The sequence below is a fragment of the Tiliqua scincoides genome, chromosome 3 (assembly GCF_035046505.1).
Source record: "Tiliqua scincoides isolate rTilSci1 chromosome 3, rTilSci1.hap2, whole genome shotgun sequence".
Classification (NCBI taxonomy): domain Eukaryota; kingdom Metazoa; phylum Chordata; class Lepidosauria; order Squamata; family Scincidae; genus Tiliqua; species Tiliqua scincoides.
In genome coordinates, this window is record NC_089823.1 from 229407487 (window position 1) to 229432777 (window position 25291).

A 25291-nucleotide genomic window follows, 5' to 3' on the forward strand; every position below is an offset into this window, starting at 1 on the left:
GAGTAGGTGGCACACAAGGGCAATGATTCACAACACGTGGACTTAAAAGAAGCAGTCATTTTCAAGGAAGCTGAAGGTGTATAAAATGAGCAGCACAACAGAGACTGCACCAGTCAAAGTTGGGCAGTTTCAAAGTTGTAATTAATTTTTAGACGTCCATACACTTCCTCTCATACTATATCTGCATATTCAATCAACATGTGGAAGGGAAGGGGGACCACCTAGCCCCCCTGCACTACCTATGTGCACAGAGAACACATTTTGAACAGTCAGGGGCAAAGGCAGTGGAAAGGTTCCAACAAAAACAACTACCGTAGAGGCCTACAAGCAAAGAAATTTGTGCCCAAAAATCATGGGTGAACAGCCCCCTTGCCTTATCTCCATAGTCACCCAGGCAGACGGAGGGGGTGAGGGGGGCATCTGCACCCAGCCCAGGTCAGGAGGGGGACTCTGCAGGAGGACGGGCAGCCCCACTACGAGATTAAGGCCACAATCCCATCCAAATTTTCCTGGGAAAAAGCACCATTGACTTTAATGGGACTTCAGACAAGCCTAGGATTGGGCTCCAAGTGAACTGTAAACAGCATACCAATAGAGCCATTAATCAAATCCTTCTTTAAGGTGTCTGGTGTGTTAATGCAGAGGCTCTACACACAATACACAATTTACATCGCATAACTGGGAGCACAGAATTCACTTCAGAACAGAGAGACAGGCAACAAGGAATGACTGACCAAGTGCAGCTGTGCATAGTTGCAACCCGATTTACTCAGAAGTAGACCCTCCGAAGGAGGACGTGCAGCAGCGCCACCTCTGGACCTCGTGTGGGGTTCCTGGTAGCTGTGCCTCCTGCCCAGCGAGTTCCCCCCATTGCGCAAGAAGCCGGAGGAGCCCCATAGGAAACAGGGTGTGCGCGGGCAGCCTGCTGGCCTGGCTCTCCCCTGTGCCCTCTTGGAGCCCGCCACAGACCTGCTGCCTAGGGGGGGAGGAAGCAGAGCGGGGTGTCCTGGCTGCCACTGCTGCAGCACCAACAGAGGGTAGGGAGCATCTTGCACTGCCTACTCCTGAGCGCGTGGCTGCGGTGGGCAGGGAGGGAGTGAGCTGCCCCTGCCTTGGGGAGTGCCTGGCAGGGAATGGGCAGCGCTCGCTCCCTGCGTACTCCCTGCCCTCTGTTGGTGCTGCAGCAGCGGCAACAACCAGGATGCCTCTACTCCGTTCTGCTGCCTCCCCCCATGGGTGGTAGGACTGTGGCGGGCTCCAAGAGGGCACGAGGGAGCGCTGGGCTGGCAGGCTGCCCCTGCATGCCCTACCTCCTCGCGGGCTCCTCCGGCTTCTTGCGCAATGGGGGGAACTCGCTGGGCAGGAGGCACAGCTACCAGGAACCCCACACGAGGTCCAGAGGTGGCGCTGCTGCACGTCCTCCTGCGGAGGGTCTACTTCTGAGTAAATTGGGTTGCAACTATGCACAGCTGCACTTGGTCAGTCATTCCTTGTTGCCTGTCTCACTGCTGTGAAGTGAATTCTATGCTCCCAGTTATGCGATGTAAATTGTGTATTGTGTGTAGAGCCTCTGCATTAACACACCAGACACCTTAAAGAAGGATTTGATTAATGGCTCTATTGGTATGCTGTTTACAGTTCACTTGGAGCCCAATCCTAGGCTTGTCTGAAGTCCCATTAAAGTCAATGGTGCTTTTTTCCCAGGAAAATGTGGATGGGATTGTGGCCTTAATCTCATAGTGTTTACAAAAACGTTGTGAAGAATGCAACTTTAAAAGTTAATGAATAAAATCATATCTTATGATCTATGAGCTAAATCATAGTTTGATAGAAGCTATGTTTTAATACTGTTTCAACTATGCTATTTATATATACTATGTAAGTATATGCTATACTATATATGCATAATGTGTTTTTAATACTTACCTATGTTTTTAATAAATTAGAGACTGTACAGTTCTTAGGTAACAATTACTGGTAAGTTATTTTTCAGGCTCTAGCCTTGGGTAAAATCAAAGTTAATCAGACACCTCCCTAAGTTTAAACCCCAAGTTATCTAAGGGTCATAGAAAATTCCATGATTTTTGGCTCAAAACCTGCCCTAGACTTATCTGTGAGATCAACTTATAGGCAGTGTCTGCGGTGATTATTAGAGGACATTTAAGTACAGCAATATTTAAAAACATATTAAGTGTGTTTTGTTTATTTCTAATCAAATATTTCAATTCAAAAACTTTTGGCTACTGAAAAAAACTTTTGAGAGATTTATATATCACGCAAAATAAGCACGCTGATTATCTGGAGAGAAAGATGGGATATAAATCATTTAAATAAAATGAATGTTTCTTTTACTAAATAAGTCAAACATGATACGTCAAATTCCAATGCATTTGGACATTGGTAAATGTTTCAATAACTTTTCCAGTTCAAAAACGTTTGGAAAACTCACATTGCTGAACCTATAGTGAATAGGAGAGAGTCTCAAAGCATCCTAATTTAAGACATTCATCAGCAGGACCAATGATTGTCAAGTAGTGTGCCACGAATGGTCACAGGTGTGCCACAGGGGTTTGGGGAGGCTCATTTATTAGTAGGGTTACTGGGGATGTGAGCCCTCAACCTGCAGCACAGTGTGCCTTGTCAATTGTCCAAAAACTGATGGTGTGCCCTGAAAATTTTAGTGCCTTAACAGTGTGCTGTGAGATGAAAAGGGTTGAAAAGAGCTGAGCTAGACAAAGGTGACTGGGAGGATCTGTCACCGAAAAACTCTAGCACTTCACAAATCTCCTCCTTCAAAAATATCACATCTCCAAAACAAGCCTTTCAAAGGGAAAAAAATAATTCTTACACAGGAAGCCAGTTTGCATGCTTACCAGTGCAGTAAGCAATTACAGGTCTGCATGCTCATGTAACATGCAGATTATGTATGTACTGGCAGCATACATACCTACCCTTAAAATACAATGGAAGGGGATGTAAACAGCACATGCATCAGGTATATACCTCCATCACCAGTATGGGTGTACAAGCTTATCATATGCAGGAATGCTAGTCAGGCAAGTCTAATGACTGGTGTGACTATCTAAAAACAAACACTGCTATAAATTTTAAGGAAAGCTCTGAAAGCACATTTCTAGACTAGAAATCATTAGTCCAGTAAGCCAAATTCCCCCAACAACGTGTCATTAAACCACTTGACCCAGATGATATTCTATCACAAGCACAGAACAAAAATTGAGTACAGTATGTACACAACACCAATGCGACCACAGAAGGAGCAGCGCAAGATAAGGACCGATACACACGTTACACTTGTCACAGCTATGGAAAAACAGCCTCCCTGCAACCTGGAGTGTAGCTTCTGAACTGCTATATCATGCGAGGGCAGGAAGATTCCCCACAAGTGACCATCAAGAATGTCCTGTGGGGATAAAGACACTTGTCAAGCGACTGCAGTAATCTAAATGGCAACACCCTGCATATCTTACTGCAGCAGCCCACAGCACTCACCATACAGAACTTGGCAACATCACAGGAAGGCACGCAACATGTACACCACCCTGATACCCTGTGAAATGCCAGGATCTATCACCAATCTGACTTGGGGGATAATTCCTTATCAGCCTCAAACGTGGCAGTCATTTAAAATGTATCAGGTTCTACAAAATGATACAGCATGTTGGAATTGCTTCCCAGTGCACTCTGTGAAGGCAAAACCTCATAAGCAGACAACACCCCTCTGCCTCCCTTTTATGTGACATTTCAGTCTCAATGATCTGGTGGTCACCAGCTGGACACTTAGGAGCAACAACCTTCATCTGGCTATGGAAAATGGGCTGACATGCAGGTTGAAGAAGGTCAGGTTTGGGGCACCAAATGAAATAAAAGCATGACTGTTAATTGTATACTCCAGTCTCCCTTTTCCAAATGCGAAAGGGTGATTCTCCAGGTCACTCTTGAACAACTTCCAGAAGACTCCACAGTGATGCAATAAGATTATCAGCCTTTATTTAAAAACTGGGGAGTTAAACAAAAAGGTATAAAAATGATTGCATAGTATCTTTAATGCATGCCAAATTCAGCCCAAGCTTTCACACATTTGAATTTGCTTTCAAGGTATCGCCTATGAACTGATGGTGGTTATCGGGTGTGGTTGTTACAGGTGTGCACAAATAGCATGCACACGCAGAGGAAAACTACTTAGTGTGTTGCAATCTTGTGTAAATGGCCAATGGCATCCATCAATGGCTCAGAGGCGAATGAAAAGAGAGAAAGGGTGAAAGGTGCAACGGACAAAACTTTACTGTGGGGATAAAAATAATAGGACGGGGAATCAAAGTAATTCAGGGGTCAGTCCTATCCATCTTTCCAGCTCCAATGCAGCCCCAAGATAAGGGAACAAACATCCCATGACTGCTCCCAACCCACAGAAAGATGCAGTGCATGTCCCTGTTGGCACACCTGCATCAGTGCTGGAAAGCTGAACAGGATTGAGCCCAGGATTGCTTTACTTTGATTCCCCATCCCTAGTATCCAGATCACAATGTCACTGAATTGGGACACTTAATTTTGCTATCATACCAACAAGCCAGAAATAGACCCATCCCCCATGGGTACTTCTAATCCCTTCTTAAAAGGGATCTGAACTAGTGACTGTCACTACATCCGATGGCACCGATTTTCATAAAAATAATTACATGTTGTGCCTTCTTTGATCTGTCTTCAATCTACTGTCAGTAACATTCACTGTGCTCATCAAAAACCATTCGGTTTTCCCAAACGAACACGACACTCAACATACCATCATAAGGGGGCCATTTATAGCTCAAAAGAGCATCAGGTCTTCCGCTAACCTATAACCTTCCACCATACAGTATTTCTCACCCCACCCCCCAGAACATGCACTCCATTTCTTTCTCCTATTCTTGATTTAAGAAGGAAAAAAAAGATGTGCATTGCTTCCTTTGGAAGATAAGCTGCTGAAAATTGCCAAACGCAAGAGTACAAAATGAGCTGAACAAAGATTTGGGTCAGGCCTGCGCGTTTAGCATTTCTAGAAGTTTTTGAGATAATACATCATTAGCTGGATCATGTTCAAATTAAATAAATAAATAAAAGTTACAGACTCATTAGCAAATTGAACAAAGTTAAGCCACGTTCTACAGCACACCTTCTGCTTGTTTTATTTTGAAGATTACACTTTCAGAGAACATTATATTTGAGTACCACTAAGCATGAAGCCAAGGTCTCATTAGGGCTTCCTTAGTGGTGACAACTCACTCCTGCCTCTCTCCTCATGCCAGCAATGCAGGGCTGTTGCTTCCCTCACCTGGCTATAGCCTGCTTGCTCTTTAGGTGACTGCAGTGTCTCACAGACTGCAGTGTCTTGAGACATACAAAATTATGCAGGGGATGGACAGAGTGGATAGGGAGATGCTCTTTACACTCTCACATAACACCAGAACCAGGGGACATCTACTGAAATTGAGTGTTGGGCGGGTTAGGACAGACAAAAGGAAATATTTCTTTACTCAGCGTGTGGTCGGTCTGTGGAACTCCTTGTCACAGGATGTGGTGATGGCGTCTAGCCTGGACGCCTTTAAAAGGGGATTGGACGAGTTTCTGGAGGAAAAATCCATTACGGGGTACAAGCCATGATGTGTATGCGCAACCTCCTGATTTTAGAAATGGGTTGTGTCAGAATGCCAGATGCAAAGGAGGGCACCAGGATGAGGTCTCTTGTTATCTGGTGTGCTCCCTGGGGCATTTGGTGGGCCGCTGTGAGATACAGGAAGCTGGACTGGATGGGCCTATGGCCTGATCCAGTGGGGCTGTTCTTATGTTCTTATGCAAGAGACTGCCCCCACTCTCCACAGCTGCAATGCACACTTGCTGGTTTTGCCTCAGCAACACCAAGGCACCTCTAGCCTCTTCTGACCATAATGGTCAGACAAAGCCAGAGAACACACCACTGCACAACTGTCATGTACAGGTTGGCCCTCAGGATCCATCGGGGATCAGTTCCCGGACCCCCGGAAGATAACGAACTCATGGATATTGAGATCCATGGGGTACCCTCAGAAATGCCTTCCAGTAATGTCCATGTTTGAGGTGCACAGATGTCCCGCGCAGCCTCCACGCACACCTCATAAGACCTTCCAGAAGCTTCTAAGAGGCATTTCTGATTTGACAAAAACCAGAAGTGCCTCTCAGAAGCCTCTGGGAGGCCTTCTGAAGCACGTGGAAGGTACTTCCAGTCACGTCCAAGAGGTTCGCAGGTCAGGACCCACAGCACGTCAAATTCACAGGTCCCAAACCCATGGATAAGGAGGACCAACTGTACGCTCATATACTACCTGACATTATCTGAAGCACATGGCATGCATACCGCTGGCCAAAAAACACACTGGAGCAAACTATTACCCAAACTCCTTAGACCAGCTATTTTTAACCACTGTGCTGCGGCACACAGGTGTGCCACAGATGATCTGCAGGTGTGCCGTGAGAGTTTTGGGGAAAGGTCATTTGTTAATGAGGCCACTGGGCAATGCAATCCCCTGCTGTCAATAGTTATGCCTTGTCAATTGTCAAAAAACAGATGGTGTGCCTTGACAATTTTAGCACCTTGTCAGTGTGCCATGAGGTGAAAAAGATTGAAAATCACTGCCTTAGACATTCATACGGGGTAAAAGTAACATGGGAAAGGAGCAAAATAGCAGGCTCTACTGCCAACCAACCCACCTTTTTTAGAAAGTCTGGTAGAGTCCAGCTTACTTAGGAATATTTACTGTCATGAAACTCAGGCAGTGAAAACATTACTAGTCATATTTATCTACCAATTTTCTGCAAGCACCCAAATGATGTACACAGAATAAAACCAAAGCCAATTAAAGACACTTAAGGCATTAAAGATGAACACACACAAACCCAGGTGCATTAATAGTTAAAAATACCAGAAAACAAGGAATCATTAAATGAAAGCGGAACCCGCCAGACCTCTTTGGGAAAACTATTCCACAGCTGTGATGCCATGACTCAGAAAGCCCTCTTCCAAGGAAATCAGTCCTCAAAGGAAGGTGATCAAGGAAATCTTCCAAGGAAATCAGTCCTCAAAGGAAGAGCACAGTCCCCAGCACACTGCACAATCGGGGAGAGAAGGTATTCTCCTAAGAACTCTGGGTCCAAAAGCAAAGAAGCACATTGCACTGAGCCGAGATTCCGGACCCTGACGGGAAGTCAGGCGGCAGGGCAAGTATAGGCCTATATGTTCCCTACAGCTACTACCCATTAATAAACAGGTTGGAGAATCCAGAAGCCTTTGAACCATTTCTGGGGTGAAGTACGTCACACAAAAGGATTCTGCGCACACACCCCTTCCAAGCATGGAGACTCCCTGGGTGTTTCATAAGAAAGCAACTATGAGAAATGAAGAATTAGGTTATATACCAATGCAGCTCCCCTGTCCAGAAGAACTTGGAGCAAGGCAACTGCTCTGGAAACAGCCAAAAACTCTTGTTTTATACCCGTGCAGTGCCATTCTATGCATGTTTGCTCAGAAATAAGTCCTGCCGACTGCCCCCATTATTCAATGGGGCTTATACCCCAATAAGTGCATTTAGGATCGCAGCCACACATTTAAGATCCACAACATTATCAACTAATGGGCAGTTCCCTCCTCTCTCTCTCTCTCTCTCTCTCTATAGCTGCCAACTGTGCTCCTGCACCATCCAACGGGACAGGTGGGAGATATTTATTCCTGAAAAACCCATAAATAAAGCTTAGCATTTTTGAAGCATCGCAGAAGTGTTTTTAAAACATTCCACAGACACTGTCTCAATCATCTCCGCTAACTGGTTTAGGAGTCTGAGTAGGGACTCTCTTATGTCACCAGGGGGCAGTAGTGTAGCGGGGGCAGCGCGGTAAGTACTGCAGGCACCTCAACAAAGTGTGTAAGCGGCCCCTCTCACTCACCATCGGAGCCACTTCAAGCAGCAAGTGGGAGGGGCCACTTACATGGCGTATTGCGGCGCCTGCAATACTTACCCCACTTCCGGCATGCTTCTGCCAGGGGGAGAGCAACTGTCTCTATCCACCCAGTACAGCATCTTTTCCAGGGGCCACAGTCACTTCTTTATGTCTTTTTTTAAAGATTGTGAGCCTTTTGGTAGAGGGATCCATATTTTCATTTATTTTGCTATGCAAACCACTTCGTAAACTTCTTTATACATATGCACATTTTACTCTAATAATACAATGCTTAAGCAACCCAGAACCCAAACCCCAAACTCCAAACCCCAGCCCAGGGGCCAGATGCAGCCTGCAGCAAGCCTCTTTCCGGCCCGCAGCCAACCTCTTGTCCCTGGAAAGCCTCTGGCCCACTCAACTGAATATGACCAGAGCTATGCTCTGGTTGTGTCTAGAGCGTGTTCTGAGGGCCAGAGACATTGAATGAATGAGCCCATTCATTCATTCATTCATTCACTCATCTAAGTTCCATCTCTAATTTATTTATTTAAATTTTATATTTAAAATTTTTCTTCGGCCCTCAACACCACGCTAGATATTTGATGAGGCCCTCTGGCTAAAAAGTTTGGAGACCCCTGCCATAGAGTATTATTATAATTATTCCCATATTGCAAATGAGGGGAGCGTGAAAGAGCATGTCTCTTGCAAGGCTAACAGCACTCCCAGGTAAGAATGGTTAAGACTACAGTTTTAGGGAGTTTGTAAGTACAAAGTGAACCCATGCGCAGAATAGTATATGTGCAACCACTTCTTTATTATTATTATTAACAGTATTTATATACCGCTTTTCAACTAAAAGTTCACAAAGCGGTTTACAGAGAAAAATCAAATCACTAATGGCTCCCTGTCCCAAAAGGGTTCACAATCTAAAAAGATGCAAAAAGAACACCAGCAGACAGCCACTAGAAAAGAACTGGATAGCGTTGTGACCTGTTCCAAACAGTGAGATGCTCAAATCTCCTCTCACAAATTCAAAACTGCCTCCATTAGCAGCTCAACAGGCAGCCTTGAGTAAGGCAGCAACCCTTCGGCTACAATCATCATCACCCCAGTTTGCCATCTGGGGCAATAAGATTGATCTGCAGTGGCAGCTGCTGCTAAAGATTGCTAAAATATTGTACGCGAAGTACCCTGAACCCTAAAAAAGTGCTTCATAATGCTATATTTCCTGAGAACGCTTTGTAAAACTTACATCCTGAACTTGGACCACGTTGAAGGAAATATCAGAGCTTGTAGCACGTAGAGAGCATACATTTTCACTACTTCAGAAACAAAATATACCCCCCACACACTCGCACTCAGTTCTAAACAACCTGTTCTCTAACACAGTTTTTCAACATTTGTCCTCCACTGTACCACTTCACAAAGTCAACCAATTCGAAGTATCACCAGAAGTAATTCATGATGAACAGTTACTTCCAGGTTGAGAGGCTACAAACACCAGTAGAAGGCTCAGGGTGGATAAGAAGACTTTTTCGAGCCCAGAAAAGCATGCTCTGGAGGCTCCTACCCATATTTGTTGTGCTGCATTCCTGGTCTTGCTGCCAGGTGGCAGGGAAGGTGTTCAGGGGTCCCACGGACACCACCAGACACAAGTTCCCAAGTACCACTGGTGGTACCCGCACTGCTCCAACATCGGTGTTCTTGAATTTGATCCGTATGCTGTCCAGCAAAGATCACCTGGCCTATAAAACCAGAAGCAAAGTTTTATAATACTTTGCACTTACACACCTTAGAACTTCAAAGCAACCACATAAACATATCTCCTCCTCATCGCCCCTCCACCACAATCCATCCATTTCAGCTCTTTAAAACATGTCCTCTGCTGTTTGAGTACAGAAAGCCGGTGAGAACCACGCATTTCAGTTACCCCCCCCCCCAATTTCCTCCACCTCAAACATTTACACTTCCTATTAAAACGCCTCTCGGCCTAGAGGCCACCCAAGGCCACAACTCCACCCTGAGAAAGGAAATGCTAAATACATGCCAGGTATTCTCCATAATGGTTTGGGAGGCCGGCCACAGAATCCCCAAGGTAGGACTGCACATGCTTCTCTTCCACTTGGTATAACCAAGTGCAAGGGTATAACCTTGCACTCCCCATAACTAATGTGAGTTATGAGGAATAGGGAAGAACACAGAAATCTCAGGACACTGTGAAGGCTACGATTAACTGAGCTGCCTATGCCTCAGACATAGTGTTTCTCAAACTGCGGGTCAGGACCCACTAGGTGGATCACGAGCCAATTTCAGGTGGGTCCCCATTCATTGCAATATTTTATTTTTAATGTATTAGACTTGATGCTTCCATGGTAGGCGAATGTATTTGGGGAAATGTGACCTGTATTTTTAATAAGCTACTATGCGTATTCTTTTAACAATGATATACTTACTCCTGGTAAGTGCAGGTAGGATTACAGCCTAGGATTGTTAAAAATTTGCCTACTTGATGATGTCACTTCAGGTCACAACATCACTTCCGGTGGGTCCTGACAGATTCTCATTCTAAGAAGTGGGTCCTGGTGCTAAATGTGTGAGAACCACTGGTCTATGAAGTTGAACAAACTCAAAAAGGGGGGGGTTAATACTCAACATGGAGACACAAAAAAGTCTCATTAGAACATTATTTTGTGCATCAATTATGTCTTAAGTGTATTTTAGGAAGCACTTTCATTTTTAGTCTTCTTCCACTTTTACAACACAAAGTCATACACACCACTACCCTACATCCACAACAGTGGTGCTCATGGTAGCTAGCTTATAAGGTTCTTCTCTCCTCCATTTTATCCTCACAACACTTTTGCTATGCATTAGGCCAGCAGTTCTCAAACTGGGGTATCGCGAAGCTCCAGCCAGAGAAGAAGGTCACTGCCCTATTAAGGCAGCGGTATTCCCACAATCACACCATGCACAAAGGGGGTTTTAAATACTGCGGATTGTATCTGCCCTCCAAGAGTGCAGGGAGCCTGCAGACACCTCTGCAGGCCTCCCAGAGCCTCAGAATCACAGCTGATCATGACTAATTTCTGGTTTCATCCTTTATGCGCAGCGCATATCCAGGAGTGCCACTGCTGCCTCTCCCCCATTGTTGGAACACGATGTCCAAACTCTCCTGTAGAGTTGGGGACTTCTGACCTAAGAGAAGGGCTCTAAGCCTGTGACTGTCACCAGCTCTTGTGGTTGTTCATTGCATAAGTTCTGTGAACAAACTTCCTTTGCACTGTCGATTTAGGTCCAACAAGCAGCTGCGCTAGGTGACCTTGACACGCCAAGAGAAAACAGAAAGAATTCCCTTCTTTATCAGGCCCTGGTTCTATACCAGCGGTCACCAACTCATGACTGTTGTCTGCCAAAAAAAACCAGTTCTCGTTCAGACCAGAGCTTACCATTTCACCTCAATGGTGTGCGTAGTTCCAGTAGATCGGGGCACAGAAATGCTTTGGGCAGTCACGTCTGTTGCCCAGCATCCCAGAAGGCTTTGTAACAGGACATCCGGGCAGACACGACTGCCCAGAGCATCCCTACATCCCGATCTATTTGAATTACTTGCAGCACAGAGGCAGAACGGTAAGCTCTGTTCACGGAGCAGACGGCTTTCCCCAAACCCCAGATCTGGCCCGTGGGCCGGGGGTTTGGAAAGCCCTGCTCTATATACAAAGCCAGCAGGTCACATACATTTTCACAAAGTGAGCAGCCTTCATTCAGGGCCAAACTCCTTTACTACAGAAATCTTCCCTTCACTTCAAGAAGAAATCAGTAGATTTGCCATGGCTGGTTCTGGTTCTACAAAAATCAACTACAAGAATTTAATTTATCCCCTGCTCTCTAAAATTCAAACAAAGGCACAACCCAATTACAAAGAAAGTTAACAGCAACATTAATATGGCCATCAATATTCCAGTTTAGATAAAATCTTACTGCCACTATCTAATAATCATGTCCATGTGCCAGGCACTTTTTCTGAACACATGAGAGGCACAAGCCACAGGCACGGTTGGAACTCTCCATTACAGATGCGTGAAAACCAAACCGAAATTGCACATTTCCGGGCCACCGCCACAAACAGAACACAGCATTGGCTCCAGAAGCCTCATGGGCACAAAGGGAATTTCGGGGCAGATCAGAGGGACGGGAGGAAGGATCTCAGCAGCACCAGTAGGAATTGGATCCTATCCTTTCATTTGCAGGTTGCCCTGGCCCTCTTCCCTCCTTAGACTTACCTCTTGCCGAATGTCCAATCACCCCACCACCACCGGATGCAGCGCACGTTCCATCAGCCAATGGTGGGAGATAGGATTGCTCAGACAGTCTCTGTCCACTACATATATTTCAAAAGAAAACCAACCAAGTGGCTAACAAAGCAACAACCCACACAACAACTTCCCGTGGCCCACCCATTCACTCAACCAACCCATATTTCTGTAAACCATCTCAGATTTAATTGAGATGACCAGCCTACATTTATTATTAGAGTAATACCTCTCATAATGCAGGAGGATCCATTCTGGAAAGTTGAGCGCTGTGTGGAATAGCGGCACTGGAGACATGAAAGTGGTACATGAGGAGGTGGGCAGGAAAGTGGGCAGGAGGTCTGGTCTAGAGAGTAGAGCCTCCATTTGCCTGAAGATAACATCCACAAGGTCGCCAGTTCGAGGCCACCGTGCGACCGTGAAGCAGCTGACAAGCTGAAGCCGAGCTATTCCATCTGCTCTGAGCGTGGGAGGATGGAGGCCAGAATGTGAAACCAGATCAGAATGAAACACCTGGTTCTTGAAAGAACCTTCTTTCAATTGTAAAAATCCCTATGGGGATTTAAATAAGCCTGCCTATGTAAACCGCCTTGAATAAAGTCTTGAATAAAGACCAAGAAAGGCAGTATATAAATACCTGTATTATTATTATTATTATTATTATTATTATTATTATTATTATTTATTACTGATAGACCCCCATGCATTGGAGACATTAAAGACAGGAAAGTGGCACTGATTGACCACCACGCATCCCAGGGTGAGCTGCTTCTATTAACTACAACTGCTGTCAATCACCCCAGGTCTAAGAGCACTGTAACAAAACAGCAATAAAGGAAGCAGGATTATGGGAATTATTGTATTTATTTATAATATTTATCTCCTAGATCAGGGATCTCCAAACTTTTTGGCCAGAGGGCCACATGAAATATCTGGCACAGTGCTGAGGGCCAGAAAAAAATTTAAATAAATAAGAGATGGAACTTAGATGAATGAATAAATAAATGAGTGGGCTCATTCACTCAGCCTCTCCGGCCCTCAGAACACCCTCCAGATATAATCAGAGCACAGCTCTGGTCATGTTCAGTCGAGTGGGCCAGAGGCTTTCAAGGGACAAGAAATACGGGTCGCATCTGGCCCCCCCGGCTGGGGTATGGAGACCCCTGTCCTAGATAAATAGGAGGACCACTGGGTAAGCTAAAAACCAATATAGACAATGTATTAAAAATAACACCAAACACAAAATCAACATGTACAAGTACAACAAAGTAAAAGCACAGGCAGCCAGCCTGAAAAAATCAAATTTAAGAACTCAGAGTTGGGAACAGAGCAAAACCAAAGAAATGTTAGATAAAACAAATGTGTTTTTTGCTGCCCTTCTAAAGGCTGTTAGCGATTAGGACAGCCAGACGTAGAGAGAGGGAACTGCATAACCTGGATGCCACTACGAAGAAGACTGTGCCCTGCGTTCCCATCAACTGAGTATCAGCAGGCAACAGGACATGACTTACGGCTTCTGAAGAGCAATTCAGTGAACAGGCAGGTTCATGTGGAAATAGGCAGTCCTTCATAATATCCAGACCTGAAGCAATGAAGAGCTTGAAAGAAAATAATCAGTATCTTGAGTTGGGCCCAGAAACATGTGGTCAGTCCTTACTCTCCATTAGGGTTAGGGTCCTGGAAACCCCACAGTGACCTAACACATAATGAACCATTGATCCTATGGGATCAATGCAGTTAGGTACAGGGGTTAGGGGGAGAGGTACCTTACCTGTAGGGCATCCGCTTCCACAGGCCACTTCAAATGCTCTGTGCTGGCCACGTGCAGCATTTCAAAGGTCCCTACTGCCTCCAGAAGGTCTACACTGCACTCAGGAAGACAGCAAAGACCTTCCAGAGGCAGGATTTCAAAGGGCTCCACGCCAGTCACAGACACCATTTTGAACATCTCTACAACCTTCAGGAAGCCAACAGCAGCCTTCAGAGGGCTGCAGACATTCTTAGCTATCCGCGATCTAAACAGCTCGGGAAAACGCAATATAGGTGTCAATTCTACCCCTCGCAGATACGCAAATTCTCAAGTAGCAACTTCACATGTGAAGAGAACTGATTGTACCAAAACTAGTGCAGATGAAAAACCACCAGCACAACATACTTTCTAAACTTCATTTCTAACAGTGAATGTTTTTCTTCCATGATGAAATTCAAGGCAGCGTACATCGGATTCCCAGAGAGTCCCTCATCCAAGCAGTAATCAGACATAAACCTAAATTGTTTCAGTGTGCTGTGCCACCCTGAGCCTTCAGGCTATACCCTGGGACCAAGTATGCACACTTGTTGCATTAAAGCATTTTTTAAATGTATGCAACTTGGGTAAAAACTCATTAGTGCAAGAAAGCTCCAGATCAATATCTTGTCGTAAGCCGCACATGGATGAAACTATAATTGTATGATAAATCCAAGACCACCAACAAGACATGTACTGGGCCAAACTCAAAAGCACATGCACAACCCAGAAGTCCAGATTTCTCAGTGGAACCTCTTTCTACTTGGGTCAAGTGAAACCTTGAGCTGTGAACTTTCTGTTTGGACACATCTGGACTACACAATGCCATCAGCAGGACTCAACCCCTGACATGTGCAGTGTGGTTTCCTTATGTACTTATTATAACAGACCAGGAATGCAAGACATAAATACAAGGGAGAAGTTAGACTTTGCCAAAGATGAAAAACACACAAGATTAGAAGTCCTTTCCTCCAGCTCTTCCCCCTCCAATAGTGTATGGACAAAAAATGAGAATTGATAGTGCATTATATAATCAGTTAGAAGTTCATTTACACAAGCAGGAAATCAAAATTTAAAAAAAGAGGAAGTTGAGCACATGTAAGAATCCCAAACTCCACCACACACTTCTTCAGGGACACCATAACAATAAAAATCCCACTAAATTCTCTTTAAACACCAGTCTACGGAACAAACTTGTGTGTGTGTTTTAAATTTTCATGCTCCAGAACATTCCACACAGAGAGAGACACTCACAACAGGGTCTTTTGCCCTCTTTCACTTCCAAAGTCATTTGACAATCCACTTCATCTGAGCCATCTTTAATTTATACTTTCTCTCCACTTCATGGAAGAATAATAAAATGAATATTTGATCATGGCTGGGCACAAGATATTCTGCGTCTTGCTCTTCTCCCCTCCACCTGAAGTTTGGTAGGGCAACAAAAATTCAGCCTCCACCAAAACACACAAATCAAAAAATCACAACACTGTTTACTTTTGGCTCCCATTTTCTACGCCGATTTCCCACGTGGAGAAGGAAGCCACCCCAGAAATGGCTTAGGAAGTGGTGATCGCACCATCCTGGGGCCTTTACCTTGGGTTCTCCAACCAAGCAGATGAGTCTGGGTCCATCTGTAGTGCTGATGTCCTTAGAACTTAACCAGACACCATTTCCCAGTAACTTTTTTTCCCCCACTTAAGTGTTTTTAAATGCATTTCCCCTCCCCCACCCCAAGCTTCAACATGCCATCTTTAAATGCTTTCAAACCAGGTGACAAAACCAACCAGAAGTTATTTGGGGACAAATCAAAGATGACAAGCAGGATGAAGGTTGTGATCCTCTGCAAAAGACACACAAAGTCTGGCCAGGGTGAGCAGTGTCCCATCCCCCCTTGCCAGGCTGGAGTTCAGACACAAGCACATTTCTTGCCTTCCTTCCCCCACTGCTCCTTGCAAACATGCACACAGACACAGCCCCATGAAACAAAACTTTCCCCACACGCACAAAGGGAGAAAAACCCCACTGACCTACACAATATCACACTGCTGAACGAGATCTTTTTTTTTAGCTAAATGTCTGTGTATTTTTTCTCCCCCCCGGGAAGGAAGCAAAAAAATGTACAGCACATAAATACACACTTCTTCGCACAAAATCAAGCTAAGAATAGGCTGTGAACCAGCTTGCTTCATAATGGCTGCTGGGTTACATTTATTTGGTGCAAATTCCCCTCTTTGCCTCCCATCCACCCCCATTCTTCCCCAACCCCCCCACCCAACCAAAAAGAAAAGAGGTCAGGGGCTGGGGAGGGAATCAAAACAACCAGCAGGCACCAGCAAAATAAAAAAATAAAAGAATCATAAAATAATAATTATGATTACACTTCAAAGGCACCCAATTCCCAGGAGGGGGCTGGTGGGGGGAAGGGCCAAGTTGAAAAATGCATGTTACACTCCTGCCCATCCCCCACATGCCTTCCTCCAACTATCCACCAAGGCAGGCACCCTCCCCCACCTCTGATCTCCTTCCCCCCACAGCCGCCCAATCCCCACCACCACCCCTTGTTTTAGCCCAGCATCATCATCATCATCATCATCATAAATCCTTTTTAGATCTACTTTATGCAAGCCCCAAGGAGCTGCCGGTTGCAAATACAGAGAGAGAGAGATAGCAGGCAAACACTCTCTTACCTTACAATTGATGGTTCAGTGTGGCTGGTTCTCAACCCCCTCCTTTTGCAATGGAGGCAAAAAAGAAATATATAGATGGTAATGCACCTTCCTCTTCCTCCTGGTGCTCCTTGATAAATATATATATATTATAGATGTGGAGGGTGCAGCAGGGGAAAAAAAAATAAGACCACAAATAGCCACCAAAAGAATTCTATGCATTCAATTATATCCCAAGCCTGGGGGTGTGTGTGTGTGTTGTGTGTGTGTGTGTGTGTTGGGGGTGGGGATCAGAAAAAGGGGGTGGTGGAAAGGTGGTGGAGAGGGGGTGGGGGGAGAGAGAGATTGCAGATTAAGTCCCAAGGAAGGAGGAAGCAAAAAAAAAAAGTGATCTGTGTGTGTGTGATTTAGATTGAAGAGGAATTGAAGCAGAATGTTAAAGCTGTTACTAAGGGAAGGAGCCAAAACGGTTCAGAGCAGCCAACGGCTCAGACACTCAGCACTGGGGAGAGAAAGGTGGCCAGCCAGACAGAAATGAGCAGGGAGAAAGAGGAACACACACACACAACACACACAGGCACAGACAAGGGAGGGAGAGGAAGGGAGGAGGAGGAGGGGCAGGCTTGCTGCTGCTGCTGATCCGGGTGGCTGGCTTCTTGCAAAAGCAAACCAGGCTGCGTGCAATGTGGGGGTGCCCAGGGTTGGAGGGCTGGGGAAGGATGCCAGCCTGGAGGCTTCAGATCCAAAGGGGGGAACCAGGAGGGAGGGAAAAAGACTCTTCCTCCTGCATAATGAGCCCAGCTTCCAAAATGCAGGAGCAGCAGCAGTAAGAAGTGCCCTGCAAAGAAGGGTGTTTGGGGTGTGTTGTGCTGCCAAGGCTGGGGTTGATCTGGGTGCACTTCCACCTTCAGCCCTCTGAAAAAAGAGGTGCACGGGGGGGGAAGGGTGTAGTGGGGGGGATCTGATGCAAGATTAAAGGTGGGTGAACAAGGCACCCTCCTAAAAAAGAGGTGTGCAAGGGAAAAAGGGGTGTAGTGGGCTGGGGGGATCTGATGCAAGATAAAGGTGGGTGAACAAGGCACTCTCCACCTTCACCCCCCCCTAAAAAAAGAGGTGCATAGGGGGGAAAAGGGTGAAGTGGGTTGGGGGATATGATGCATGATAAAGGTGGGAGAACAAGACATCTCCCCCCCCCCCACTTTCACCCCTTTAAAAAAGAGGTGCATGGGGAAAAAGGTGTAGTGGGTTGGGGAGTCTGATGCAAGATAAAGGTGGCAGAACAAGACACCCCCCACCTTCACCCCCCTAAAAAAGAGGTGCACAGGGGGGGAAAGGGTGTAGTGGGTTGGGGGATCTGATGCAAGATAAAGGTGGGAAAACAAGACACCCCCACCGGCCACCAGCAGCAGTCCCCTCCAAATTGCGCAGCTAGGATATTGGGAAATAAATGATATTGGGAAATAAGTGTGTGCAGAGGGTTAAGGAAGGGGGGCAAGTGGGGGTTGCAAAGCAGGAAAGGGAACAGGCCCAAAGAAGTTCCCTGCACACAAGATGACCTGTCAAAACTGCCAGAGAGGACCAGGCACCCCAAAATGTAGGACATCCCAAGAAAAATGTAGGACACGACAAAATTAGAGCTAAAAACATTCCATTGATTTCATATGGTTAATTGAAACACTATTACTTATTTTTATGTTTAAAACTATATCACATATAATTTATTATTTACAAGAAGGCTGTGCGCTGCCTGCAGGGGCCCACTCACTGGCGAAAGGAGGACATTTAAGTTCTTTTCCAGGACACAAGGCTTTAAAAAAGGGCATGCCCTGGAAAAAAAGAGGACATCTGGTCACCCTGCCTACAAGTGTGCTCCCAAACACAATAAGAACATAAGAACAGCCCCGCTGGATCAGGCCACAGGCCCATCTAGTCCAGATTCCTGCATCTCACAGCGGCCCACCAAATGCCCCAGGGAGCACACCAGATAACAAGAGACCTCATCCTGGTGCCCTCCCTTGCACTGGCCTTCTGACATAGCCCATTTCTAAAATCAGGAGGTTGCGCATACACATCATGGCTTGTACCCCATAATGGATTCCCAAAATTGATGAAGGCATGGGGTGGATTTGGGTGCCACCTTGGGTGCCCTTCCAGGAGAAAGGTGGAATATAAATCTAATAAATCAAATTCATAAATTTGCATTAAATTTGCCAGTATTGAAGGTGGGATTCAGGATACTTGCATAGGAAGGACCTAGAGCAGTGGTTCTCACACGTTTAGCACCAGGATCCACTTTTTAGAATGAGAATCTGTCAGGATCCACCGGAAGTGATGTCGTGACCGGAAGTGACATTATCAAGCAGGAAAATTTTTAACAATCCTAGGCTGCAATCCTACCCACACTCAACCAGGAGTGAGTCCCATTGACTATCATTGATAAAAGAATATACATAGTAGCTTGTTAAAAGTACAGGTCTGTAACATTTCCCTAAATACAGTCATATACCATGGTAGCGTCAAGTCTAGTATATTAAAAATGAAATATTGAAATGAATGGGGACACACCTGAAATTGGCTCACGACCCACGTAGTGGGTCCCGACCCACAGTTTGAGAAACACTGGCCTAGAGACTTATGGAGCTCCATGGGAAAGCAAACACCACCACCACCCCCATTCCCAAATGTCACTAGCAGAAACCTTTCAGCAAACTGATAAAAAGATCCTTTGAAGAGGGGATCTATTTAGCTTCAAATGAAGTGGAACAAAACCAAGAGCTAGAAGATATGGTTCAAGGTTGTGGAGAGATAAGCAGGCAGCCCCACATACACACACCCACTGCCACCAGTCCATTTCAGTCTAGTCACAGTCCCAAGATAGAGTGGTATGGTCTCTAAATGAAATATATGCAGTGCAATATGAGGAAAGCACCTTTTTTAAAACTCAAAACACGGGGCCAGTGGTGTAGCTAGAGGGGGTGCAAAGCACTAAGTTTTGCAGGGAGCCTCATGGCAGCATGCAAGCATCCCCTCCCCCCCCCAGAGTTATTCTGGGCAATGGGAGCAAAACAGAGGAGCACATGCTTGCACGCTGCCGTGAGACTCCCTACAAAACTTAGTGCTTTGCACCCTCTCTAGCTATGCCACTGCACAGGGTCAAAAAAAAAAAGGTGTAATAAGCAGAATATGCTTTGTTTAACTGAAATATACAAACCATCCAGCACAGCATAGGAGGGGGAAGGGAGAGGAGAAACCTACTGCATTGGGGAGGGGAAGACTATTACACCGAGAGAGAAATGCACACATGACCAAGAAATTGTGTTAAGAAGATCAAGTCAGTATTTGGTGTGCTGCACATTTGAAGTGAAACCAGCAAGGGAACATAAATGAGACAACAAAGAGCAAAGGAACTCTGGGAGGGGGGCAATACTAACAGGAGAGCTATCACCCCCCCCCCCGCAAAGTACTCTTTCAGAAAACAACTTTCCCAACAAAATATAGGAGAGGTGGAGTATACATTTGGGGTTGTGTATGGAAAGGAGAGGGTCTCCCCATCACAACATGAAAACGAAACTGGACAGGGAGAAAAAACATGGGCATAAGGGGCTCAATGGAGCACAGGAGCAGAAGACGACCTTCTGCTTTGACAGTTTGTTCTGCAAGCCTAATCAAGGCACTGTAGATAATTTCATGCACAAAATACATGTTGTGGGAGCAGGGCAGCCCATTTGTAAGCTGCACTGGTGCAACCAGGCTACATGGCCTGTGCTGCATCCTATACAGTTTAGGAAGCTGCCAGAGGTCACCTTGGAAAGGGGATAGTTTTCCCCTTGCCGTGGGTAAAGACCCAGGCACCCCATGGGGCTTCTCAGATACACACCAGCTATTGAGCTGGTGCAAATCCGGGAATCTCGAGTAGGGCTGCCCAGTGCGGGAACGGGGGTTAGGATGTGGCATTTCTTTGCATACTTTCCAGTGTTACCCTGCACATGCCTGATCTCGGAAGCTAAGCAGGGTCAGGCCTGGTTAGTACTTGGATGGGAGACCGCTTGGGAATACCAGGTGCTATAGGCTTATACCATAGCCTTTTGAGACTGAAGGTTGCCAACTAACCAAAGTTTCCAGACATTTTTTTTTCTCTATTTCCAACTTCATCCCTGATACTAATTTTTTTACACCTCTTGACATGTGAAAAGTGATTGCACAAAGCCACCATTTGATAGTGCCTGTGATGATGTCAGTTGGAAGCAATGCCGCTCCCCTACTGAGCTCTCCTGGAATTCCTTGGTACATATTTGTTGAGTGCTGTCAGGTTAAGTGAAAAATGCTTGTGTAAAACCCCCCTCCCCAAAAAAGCAAGAGCCTTTTCCTGCTGCTGCCACCACAATACCCTGCCGTATTGCAGCATAGATGACTCACAGCCCAATCCTAACCACACTTTTCTGGGAGTAAATCCCTTTGACTCTAATGGGACTTACTTCTGAGTAGACATGCATAGGATTGGGCTGTTACTTAACTGTTCTGCTTTTAACACATTAAGGATGAATGAAGGTCATGAAATAGCCCAAGGCCTATAAAAGGCCTTGCACAAAGCAAGGCTGGCCTTTCCTTTGCTGCCGCTACTGCATCACAGACGTGAAACAGCAAGCACTGGAGGAAGCCCTCATGCCACAGCTCACATGAGAGGTCAAACAGTCACCTTCATGCTGAGAGCAGTTGCATTGGGCCAGTGCGGGCTCAAACAAATCTCTGGAGGGCCATAGGCTCATTGGAGACTGGGGGCTCCCTAAGGGCCACACTGAGAGGCCTGGAGGGCCACAAGTGGCCCCAGGGCTGGGGTTTGGGAACCTCTGGTCTGGAGAAACCCTAACATCAATCAAACAGGAGTGTCCCCTGTGGCAAATCCTAATAGTAAGAACACATGCTAGGTCTTTTTTTTTTTTTGCAACCATTCTATTATCCTGTGGAACTGGCTTCCACTGGATGAGCATTAAAACACAAGCTATCATTTTCCAGAAGTGTGCAACAAAATCCTTACCACTGACACACCCAGCACCTGGATAAGTCATAGGGAAGGTTAGGGTCTGAGTGCAGTATGGAGAAGCTCTTTCCCTCTCATTGTTGTGGTACTCAGGCTGTTAAGATTGCAAACTTCACAGCAGACAGGAAAGCAAGGGTGGGGCAAGAAGGGGAGGAGGAGGCTATATATACACAGCTGTATAATGTGCAAATTGCCCTTGGCAAAAGTTGCTACTTTTTACATTCTGCTTTGTTATCATAATGGTGTAGCTGCAACTCAAACCACATATGTGACTTTGTATGCAAGTAGACACTTGTATCAAGCAGCATTGGGGTGGATCAAGCCCATTTTAACAATACCAGGGAAAAAACCAGACAGTCAGTCTCTTCTCAAGTGGCTAAGTTTTTGGAACGACCCAAGTAAAATAAAACTGTAGTAATCCGGCACCTTTGGGATCAAGGTGGTACTGAATTATCAGATTCACTGGACTATCAAGAGGTGCAATCTTGCCTTTGGTGAATCCCAGATTTACAATCCCTGTTGCTACTTACGTTACTGCCAAACCACTCAGATTATCCCCAAACCCAGGCAGCTTCCATAACCTGTCTTGGTGATGTCCTTGCTTAGCCAGGTATGACTGCACCTGTGCAGGAGTCAGCAAGGTTGAGAGTTCACTCCTGAGCTAAGAGCACTCCTAGACAACTATGATGCCAGACCATCAGGAGTGTTGGATAGTTGGGTGCTGGACAATTGGAGTTTTACTGTAGTTGGAAAACATGTAAATCATAGAATGTGTCTCTCTCACCTTCTGCTGCTGCCTCCTCTCCCTCAAGTACACAGAGACAACAACTATTTACTTACACACACCGTGAATCCCAAGCTCAAATCGTGCTAGCCTTCAGCTACTAGGAAAACACAGGTATCTGGTAGAGCTGGCTTTCTTATCAGGTGCTGCTGCCTTGGAATTTGCTGTGTAATGTTGATACACATTTGTAACAATTAGGGGCTTGTAAAGAAGTTTTTTTTTTTTTAAAGAAAACCCATTGGCTTTAGCAAATACACACAACTTTCCTCCAGGTTGTGAGCCTTTATTTCAGGGAACCTTTTCTCCTTTTCATACATTATTTTTTAAATTGAAAGATGAATGTTTTCCCAGCCCCTCTCCTGACCTGACTGCCAGAGGACAGATGTCAATCCTATGCATGTCTACTCAGAAGTAAGTCCCATTATAGTCAATAGGGCTTACTCCCAGGTAAGTGTGGATAGAATTTAAGGCTGAGTTTTCTTTGTTATTTTGTTTAAAGAACAAACCTACCATAAATCAAGCCTGCTTTTCTCCCTTCAGCAAGACTTTTCCCCATCAATGACATCATACTGTCCCTGCAAAATTAGGACTACTGAAGTAGGGGAAATGGATATCCTAAAAGATGGTCACCATGTGCTTCCATATTTCTTGTATGTGTTTGCAAATTTCATAAGTTTCCATTTGTAAAAAGGCTCAGACTATATGCCTGAGCCTACTCCCCACCACCACGGGATCTGTGATGTGCTCATGCATGTTTTGATCCCCTCCCAGTGCACCATCTGGGTCTTGCCAATTGCATGGGGTCTCAGGAACCTACAATGAGTGAAGGTTGGGCTGGATGACTCTTCCAACTCTGTTATTCTATATTGTTTTCTACATGGGGTTCCCCAAACCTCCTTTTCACACACAATCTAAATACTAGGTTAAACTAGCATTTAGGTCTAATGGAGATGTAATGGATGGGAAGTCTTCACCATTTCTTAAAGCCATAGCATGTGCTCAAAGTGGAATTGGCCTGGCTCCGGCTCTCATGGTTCAACTCCTCCATTTTAAATTCCTTACCCCTCGCATTCCCCCACACAGGCCAGAGGAGAGCTTGGAAATACCTTTAGGTGGCCCATCTGGTGGTTGGCAACCTTCAGTCTCAAAAGACTATGGTATAAGCCTACAGCACCTGGTATTCCAAGGCGGTCTCCAATCCAAGTATGAGTACTAACCAGGCCTGACCATGCTTAGCTTCCAAGATCAGACGAGATCGGGCATGTGCAGGGTAACACCGGAAAGTATGCAAGGAAATGCCCTTCTGTCTAGCACTGATAAAGCATAAAAGGCATAAAAGCCAGGAATGTGCAAGAAATTCTTTTCTGGTATGGTATCCAATTCATTTTGATTCTGCACACTCCCATTTGTTTTCTGTCATTCTCTCATTAAAATTATATTCATTTCAGATTAATTTCTCACACCCTGTTTTAATTGCCCCATTTCTGTAGTGCAAGAGGGCAATGGAGTTTACTTTGCACTCTGTAGGAGAAATGGAGTGATCTGTCACTGACAAGGGCCCTAAGGCACCTTTGACACTGAAAACAGAGGGTTTTGCAAGGTTGCAAAATGGTCTGCTGCTCTACCACATGATCATGTGAGCCTCTCACCCCCTCACATAAGAAACTAACAGGCCAGAATGAACCAGATAACTGATATGTCATTTGGTTCATTGAGAAACTGCACATGTTCCTCTTATTATCCATGAATGTTGGATTATATGGGCACAGTGCAGTTCAGGCTTCCTCAGTTTTCATTTTCATTTATCTGCACATACCTTTAAAAAAAAATGATCATACAAGTGATCTGCTCATGTGGACAGTGTAAAATCAGAGATGTGGATTCACAAGAGGTTGCAGATACCCTCCCACAAAAAGACCAGAGGGTCAGTCATGGTGGAGTCATAGAACTCTGGAGTCTGGAGTTTTCCAGAAGGGCTTGTGGATTCTCTTGCAGGATCCTATTTGCTTTTTACTAGAACTCTGAGGTCTTCCAGTCGGAGTCCAGAGTAGAGCCTTAGGGAATAGACAAAGGGCTACACCAGGGGTGCTCAAACTTTCAACTTTAGGGATGCTGGACCTTTAACAAGTGTATAGAAGAGTGAATTGCAGCAGGTGCAACTTGTCATCCCACAGATGACAAGCTGCACCTGCTGAAATTCTCTCTTCTATACACTTGTTAAAGGTCCAGCATCCCTAAAGTTGAAAGTTTGAGCACCCCTGGGCTACACCATAGGCTCAGTCAAACCTATGATTGGGACTGGAATACTTAACTTTTAGAACTTAAAACTTTTAGAACTTAGGAACTGTGTCAGAAGGGCACTCAGGGAGAAGGGGGTTTCTTTTAGGTCTCATGGCAAATAGCAATTACTAGACTTCCATGAATTTTAAAACTTGTTTTTAAAACCACATAACCTACTGAACATCATCACATGTGTGGCAGTGGAGGCAAAGTGAGAACTATACCTTCCTGAAAACCCAGCCTGTGAGTTTTCATCTTGATAGACTTCTTCCAGAGCATCAAAATGGTGCTGTTTAAATTTATATATAATCACTATGAAATAACACAGTAAGGGCCCAATCCTATCCAATTTTTCAGTGCCGGTGCAGCCATGCCAATGGGGCATGCACTGCATCCTGTGGTGGGGAGGTAGTCACAGAGGCCTCCTTAAGATATGGGAATATTTGTTCCCTTACCTTGGGG

At 45.4% G+C, this 25291-nt stretch overlaps 1 protein-coding gene across 1 annotated transcript in view; it reads right to left on the bottom strand.

The window, feature by feature from the left end:
• The window catches only part of TBL1XR1 (TBL1X/Y related 1), a 205816-nt gene extending 188662 nt beyond the window's left edge, over positions 1-17154 (bottom strand). The window contains exon 1 of the mRNA XM_066619236.1: positions 16749-17154. The gene's annotated coding sequence lies outside the window, so the exon portion shown is untranslated. The remainder of the gene's footprint in view (positions 1-16748) is intronic.
• Between the last annotated feature and the right edge of the window lie 8137 nt (positions 17155-25291).